The 6,281-nt window shown below is 42.8% G+C and overlaps 1 long non-coding RNA gene across 1 annotated transcript; it reads left to right on the top strand.

The window, feature by feature from the left end:
* The first annotated feature begins 4,826 nt into the window (after positions 1-4,826).
* On the top strand, positions 4,827-5,632 carry LOC127303772 (uncharacterized). Its single transcript, XR_011745968.1, has 3 exons — positions 4,827-5,032; positions 5,119-5,396; positions 5,473-5,632. It is a non-coding gene; the product is annotated as an uncharacterized lncRNA (long non-coding RNA).
* Positions 5,633-6,281: the final 649 nt, after the last annotated feature.

The raw sequence follows: 6,281 nt of genomic DNA, 5'->3' as shown, positions 1-6,281 counted from the left end.
GTTACAGGGCCTTTGGTTTTCATATAACGCTTGAGGTAGGCGCCCCAGCTTGTGCACTCCGTTTTAGAAGAGAGGGTGAACGGGACTTTTGGCAACTTAAAAGCAGAGGGGCTGGGAGATGCAATGTCAAGGCCTGTGATCATGGTTACATCCAGCAGAGTTGGCGTCATGGGGCCATGACCAAATATAAAACAGTTCAGCGCGTCGGACCAAAAGTAGCCGATAGTTTTCAGAATGTTTTCATTCTTTTCAAGAGGAGACAATGATAATGATAATGCATCGGCTATCCCTATCGTTTCCCAGGTGGCATAATGGGTCTTGGACACTCTAGTGTACCATGCCACCCAACCTTCAGGAGGATTAGGCCAGGCTCGCAGGCAGTCGGCCCAGGAAGTCAGATCTAAATTCTGATTCACGAAGGGGATTCTGTTGGCCTCACAGGAGATTAAGTGGGCAGGACTCTCGGAAGAACGGGGGCCAAGACACATGGAATTTGGGAGAGAAGGATGCGGCAACAGGATATCGGAGACCTAAAATTAATAACGGAATAGAACATTAATTCAGGTGTTCCTCTGTTCAATCTTGAGATTGATCCTAATGGCGAAGGAGCAGTGGAGTATTACCTTCAGACCGGAGACCATGGCATTGGTGCTGGAAGATTCCGCCATTTGATGCGCTGCAGAGTTGGGGCGGCGCGGCTGAGATCTGAAGCTCGTGAAGCTGTGCGGGCGGCAGATTTTGGGGATCTGAGTTTACTTTCTCAGGCGGAGGTTGCTAGTTACCGTTTGGAGGGACAATTAGGTTCGCCCTTGCTCGCTTTATGGTAGAGGCCGATGCGACACCATCGGCTCTTTTGGGGGTTGTTTGACTTTGGCCGTCGGCCAAGTTAATTAGAAGCCGATAGCTCAAAAGAGAAGGAACAAAAAGAAGAGCCGATTACTCGGGAGCTGCCAGGACTGTTGGACCGTGCAGAAAGGGATGGAAGGCGGTCTTCATGATGAAGAATAATGTGAAGGGTTCTGCTCTGCCACGACATGACCCTTCGAAGGAGACAGATGGTTTTGCAATTATCATTATCAAAACCAGGGGGGCATGTGTTACCACCCGATTTTGGCCAAATCAGGAGATGGGCCGCAAGTGAAGATGGGCTTGAAGGACGGACACGTAGAGTATCTTCGAAGCGGCCTTGCGCTAAGAGTTTGGGCTAAGTTGCCCATGTATCTGTAATTTATTAGATCGTATCGTGTTTAGAGTTAACAGATAGAGTCTGGCCCGTGCACGGTTAGGTGCACGCCTCAATTAGAAAGTCCCTTGGACTATAAATATGTATCTAGGGTTATCGGAAAAGGAGGACAATCATCGTTCAACCAACACAAATCAGGCGCATCGCCACCCCTTTCTTCGAGGGTTTCTCCCGGGTAAGCACCATGCTGCCTAGATCGCATCTAGCGATCTAGGCAGTATACGTTTATTCGTCTACCTTGTACTGCTCGTGCTGAAGCGTTGTTGATGGCGAGCAGTACTATTTATCCTTAGGTGTTTAGGGGCTTGCATTGATGCTTTCGCGTGCATATCTGCGTGGCAATGCCGTCCCTCGACACCTAGCTGCCCTTACACCTGTCTGGGTGTAAGGGCAGCATCTTGCTTGTTCGTTACTTAGTAGATCCGATCCGTTATAGTTGCTCCTTGCTCCGCAGGGATTAGTTTAATATCTGCATAGTTAGGCCTTATGTTGGGTTCGGACGATCCGGTAGTGCGTTAGATGTTGTTTACTGTCCCTGCAAGGGATGTTCCGGGAATCGACGTTATGTTGGTTTTTAGGCCTCTCGTAGGGGTAGTTTGCATCATCTTCCGTAGCTGCTAGGCCCGATCACACGTAGGACGTTCCAGTTATGCGGTGAAAACCCTAAACTGTCGTGGATCGCTTTAGCATTGTTTTGATCAAGCAGGATCCCCATGCCATTGTAAATCCAACGTGAAACATGGGGTGATCGGCTCCTTGAGCCGATCCACAGGGCAACCTGAGAGCCGATAGGGCTCGTATTTAATGTTTACGTGTCTACCATGCAGGAACAATCGAAGCACTCTAACACCTTCCTGATCGGGTCTAGGTCAGGTGGCACGCCCTAGCAACCGCCAGGACGTGGCTGGAAGATTTGCGGGACGACGCGAGGTGCCAGGGTCCACTAAGCGGCCTTGGGAGCCTCCCGGCTCTTCGTGTTGCTTAGCCATTGCCCGTCGGTGGGTTTTGGAGGGTAACAGGTCCACAGTTCACTAGAGGTGTCTCTCCCATAAGATAAAAGCATGTTGGGTGAACAAATTACAGTCGGGCAATTGACAAATAGAAAAGGGCATAACAATGCATATACATGATATGATAAATATAGTGAGATTTAATCCGGGCATTACGACAAAGTACATAGACCGCCATCCAACTGCATCTATGCCTAAAAAGTCCACCTTCAGGTTATCATCCGAACCCCATTCAGTATTAAGTTGCAAAGCAACAGACAATTGCATTAAGTATGGTGCGTAATGTAATCGACAACTACATCCTTAGACATAGAATCAATGTTTTATCCCTAGTGGCAACAGCACATCACAACCTTAGAACTTTCACATCCTTGTCCCAGGTGTCAACGAAGGCATGAACCCACTATCGAGCATAAATACTCCCTCTTGGAGTTAAGAGCAAAAACTTGGCCAGAGCCTCTACTAATAACGGAGAGCATGCAAGATCATAAACAACACATAAATAATAGATTGATAATCACCATAACATAGTATTCTCTATCCATCGGATCCCGACAAACACAACGTATAGTATTACAGATAGATGATCTTGATCATGTTAGGCAGCTCACAAGATCCAACAATGAAGCATAATTAGGAGAAGACGACCATCTAGCTACTGCTATGGACCCATAGTCCAGGGATGAACTACTCACTCATCACTCCGGAGGCGACCATGGCGGTGTAGAGTCCTCCGGGAGATGAATCCCCTCTCCGGCAGGGTACCGGAGGCGATCTCCTGAATCCCCCGAGATGGGATTCGCGGCGGCGGCGTCTCTGGAAGGTTTTCCGTATCGTGGCTCTCGGTACTGGGGTTTTCGCGACGGAGGCTTTAAGTAGGCGGAAGGGCAGGTCAAGAGGCGGCACGAGGGGCCCAGGTGACAGGGCCGCGCGGCCAGGGCTTGGGCCGCGCCGCCCTGTCATCTGGCCACTTCGTGGCCCCACTTCGACTCTCCTTCGGTCTTCTAGAAGCTTCGTGCAAAAATAGGACCCTGGGCGTTGATTTCGTCCAATTCCGAGAATATTTCGTTACTAGGATTTCTGAAACCAAAAACAGCAGAAAACAGCAACTGGCTCTTCGGCATCTTGTTAATAGGTTAGTTCCAGAAAATGCGTAAATACGACATATAATGTGCATAAAACATGTAGGTATCATCAATAAAGTAGCATGGAACATAAGAAATTATCGATACGTTGGAGACGTATCATCATGTCATAATAAACCAAAAAAAGAAAACACAAACATTATCCCAAAAGGTACTTAGTTCCGCCCTTTCCTTTTTTCTATATTACTTTTTATGTAATTAATGTGGCACACTTATATATCTTGCCAGACTATGTCCATTCATGAAGATTTTGTCGTCATTGAATCAATAATGTCTGCACCTAAAAATACCAACTTTGTGGAGATCGGTGATGCATCGCTATCTAATGACCATTTAAAGTGTCTTACATGTGATGACGGATTTCTGCCCGATGATGTAAGTCAACAAGAAATCACTATTTACACAATATGTGTCTATTTTTAATTTAAATGTATATTATGTGTTCAATTGTAGGTGATAAATGCCTACATATATTGCATGCGTGCATGTGATCATCTGCTTAACAGAGCTGGCAATAAGGTATATATGGATAAAACATACGTCTCCAATATGCTGAAGAAAGACGTAAAAATATATCGTCATATCATAGAGCAGGCATATATTTATCTAAAGCATGACATGGTCAGAACTAAATCCCTACCTATGCATCTCATTTATTATATTTTTAACATGTGTATACCTACTTATGTAATATTTTATTTTAGATCTTCCTACCGATAAATATCAGTAAGACTCACTGGTATTTAGCGGTCATCAATGCGAAGAAACGCTTGATACAAGTATTAGACTCACTTGGTCCTGGAATGGGTGGAACTGACCTCACGTTTATGGTAAGTTATTTGATTATGATCTCCTCTTGACATTTTACTTTTTCCTCGGTGTTTAATATCTTTTTCCCTCATATAACAGCTCCGAGGACTTGAGAAGCACTTAAAGACTGCATCCCAAAGAAGGGGATTTGACAAAGGTGAAAAGTGGCACGATCTCGATGTCACGACATGGCCAATAGTAGAGCATATCCGAAAACCAGTGCAGACTGATGGGTATGTTGAATCTCTTGAACTTTCAAATGTGAAAATTACGGTGATACAAAAGTAATGTATTTAAAGGTGTGTTTGGATAGTAGTTAAATTAGACCTTACCATTGAGGAACGGACGTGGAGAAGCTCAGCCACTTCTTTTTTGGTGTATCAGCTCTATGTCTCTTCTATATGGGTACTAACGTAATTTTTTGTTTTTCTAGGTCGTGTGGTGCACGGTAGTTCAGTGACATGAGATAGAAAATAAAATTAACTAAGCATTTGAGCTACCATGAACCTATGCAAAAAAAAGTTATTAATCCTCTGATCTAGTAGATCTGAAAACTCTAAATTGTTTACAAAAAATGTGCGGTTTGCCAGTCTGGAGGATTGGGTAGGTCGAATGATATTTTAGCATCCTCCATTGGTACCAGTAGCATGAAGTATACCGAAAATCTTTCTAGCTTAATGATTGTTTTAATATTTTTATGTTGATTTGTCTAGATAGAATTCTACTATAACATTTGCTAATTTTGTAGCGCATCGTGCGGGTTGTTCATGTTAAACTTTATGGAATATTGGACAGGCGATATGCTTTCTGACTGCATCACTCAGGTATTATTTTTGTTTAGAGACCGTTAGTAGTATCTTGCATCTTAAATTATTAATTTACAATATCAATGTTTCTTACTACTTTGTAGGAGGATATGAAAGCATTCCGAAGAAAATTAATTGCCATATTGCATGATTCGGAACTAAACAAAATAAGAGGCAGTCCGATATATAATCAATCTAAAGATCAAGAAAATGGATCCGACTATGATATTACAGAATTGCGAAGTATAGGTAAAAAACACCAAGGAGATGTAGCCAAAGAAAATATCCAGCTTCCTATTTGCACCTTGTCCACCAAACCACATGAGTTTGTTGACGAGATATGCAAATACATCATGTCCATTGACGATGCAACATGTTTGAAGTAAGCCTCATAAGATATTGATCAAGCGACGGTATATATTATTATCATATCATTATTCTTATCAATTATTTTGCAGAAAAGAATGGGTGCGAAGCTCCACACCTTATCTACTAGGATTAACTCTAAAGCAAATTCAGGACATACTCCGGATGGACCAGCCAATGGAAAAGGATTGTTTCAACATGGCTGTGCGCATAGTGGCATGTGATGAGATACAATTTTTTATAGAGCCTCCCGTGCACAACATGGACTTAAGATTTTGTGTAAGTTATTATAATCGCATATTTATTGTCACTGTTATGGTTCTAAACCTTTTTTTTCATTTCAGTCAGCGATACTCCATGGTAGAAAACATCCACTTTGGCGTGTTAAGCCAGATATTAAGGAGTTGGCAACATTTTTTCATAGCTGGCCTGGGATAAACCATAATATATCATCATGCAACATGGTAAGTTAGTCTCTTTTCCATTATTAACATGATTTATGCGTTTTAATGCTCACCACTTGCATATTTTTTTACCACACGCATTTCTTGGCCACTTCATCTTGTTCACCATCGACAAACATGAGTGTCGTGTATGTATTTTAGACCCATGTTCTGAAACTCTATCAGAAGAGAGGTACCAACTAAAATTACAAAGGTGTTCATTCTATCTAAATGATGCTCTTGAGATAGCGCAACCTGGCTGGAATTCCGATATTTATTTCTGGCCACGTAAATATCCTCACAATATCCCAATACCAACAAGCCCCGACAGGTGATTTTTCTCAGTTATCTTTACAAGCAGCTTATTTTATCGTCATTCTAATGACCACGATAATGATATGTTCCATTTATTTGCAGAAAATTGTTTGGATACTTAGTATTTAGTTTTATGCTTTTAT

Source organism: Lolium perenne, chromosome 5, assembly GCF_019359855.2.
Source record: "Lolium perenne isolate Kyuss_39 chromosome 5, Kyuss_2.0, whole genome shotgun sequence".
Classification (NCBI taxonomy): Eukaryota; Viridiplantae; Streptophyta; class Magnoliopsida; order Poales; family Poaceae; genus Lolium; species Lolium perenne.
Note: the sequence above shows the minus strand (reverse complement) of the source record. Positions and strands in the feature narration are given on the sequence as shown.